The 1,256-nt window shown below is 38.9% G+C and overlaps 1 protein-coding gene across 1 annotated transcript in view; it reads right to left on the bottom strand.

The window, feature by feature from the left end:
- CUNH2orf66 (chromosome unknown C2orf66 homolog) overlaps positions 1-275 on the bottom strand; it is a 3,714-nt gene extending 3,439 nt beyond the window's left edge. The window contains exon 1 of the mRNA XM_055617092.1: positions 233-275. The gene's annotated coding sequence lies outside the window, so the exon portion shown is untranslated. The remainder of the gene's footprint in view (positions 1-232) is intronic.
- Positions 276-1,256: the final 981 nt, after the last annotated feature.

Below are 1,256 nucleotides of genomic sequence, written 5' to 3'. Positions count from 1 at the left end.
GAAGAAGAAGAAGAAGAAGAAGAAGAAGAAGAAGAAGAAGAAGAAGAAGAAGAAGAAGAAGTTGTTGAAACAACAAAGAATACTGAAAAGTACCCTAAATGGAGAGATGTTCCCAACGTACACACAGTCACAACTCACACAGACAGACACATCCCACAAAAGCGTAAAGATTACTTTCCAGCTCAAGTTCTGACATGGAAGCCGAAACACAGACAAAGGCAATAAATCTTACCGGGAGTTTGGCTTTGCCTGTCACCACCTACGATCTGCCAGTGACTCCCAGGTTCTTATAGCCAGTGGACAGGCTGCAAGAGGGAGTCACTGACGTGAGCAGAGGCAGTTCAAAAATAATGATTCAGTTTTCATCCATGGCACAAAGACCCTTGAGAGGCAGATCTCCCGGCATCTTCAAGGGTAACCTATTTATCCTTCAAGTGCATCAGCTGCTCCATGAGCCACTGGCCATATTACGTGAGTTCTATAAAACACATGAGCCACTCTCATGCAGCCAAGTGGCTCTCCCATTTTCATGTTTAGGCTAGAAAGGTGATGATTATTATCTCACCTAATAAGATATACTTTGAGAGATATTAGTTTTTAAGTTAGCGCATTTTTCTTAAACAAGAAACTATTGCAAAAGACAAAATTGCTCTTTTGACCTACACATGGTACCTCTTCTTAAAAATAGTGGCTTGGTTTACTATAATAGTGCATTCAAAATGAAACAACTAGATAGCAGATACTTCACAGAAAAATGAAAAAAAAAATGACTATACCTGCAGCATCCCCTTGCTAAATAAGTCCCATCTGAAGAAAATGGTAAGGTGGAGAAATTGAACTTGACAGCTTGTGAATTTGCTTTGGTGCTAATGATTCAGAATGACATTCAGGATAAGCTCATTGTTGAGACGTCCGGTGATCTGAGCTGTAAATGAGAATAATTGGCTGTGGTTGTCATGGCAGTACACACCTGTAATCTCAGTACTTGGGAGGGAGAGATAGGATGATCAGCGATTTAAGAACAGCCTAGGCTACATTTTGAATTCGAGACCAGCCTTGGATACAGGAGACCCTATCTCAAACAAACAAACAAACAAACAAAAACAAAACAAAACTGATTATTGTTTCACCCCACGACACTTTAACCATGGACAACTAATTACGACATTCATTTTTTTTGTCTTTTGTTCAATCAATGAATGTCTTTATTTTCTTTCTTTCTTTCTTTCTTTCTTTCTTTCTTTCTTTCTTTCTTT

The sequence above is a fragment of the Psammomys obesus genome, unplaced genomic scaffold, assembly GCF_907164565.1.
Source record: "Psammomys obesus unplaced genomic scaffold, mPsaObe1.curated_primary_1811, whole genome shotgun sequence".
NCBI lineage: Eukaryota > Metazoa > Chordata > Mammalia > Rodentia > Muridae > Psammomys > Psammomys obesus.
This window is presented reverse-complemented; position numbering and strand designations above follow the sequence as displayed.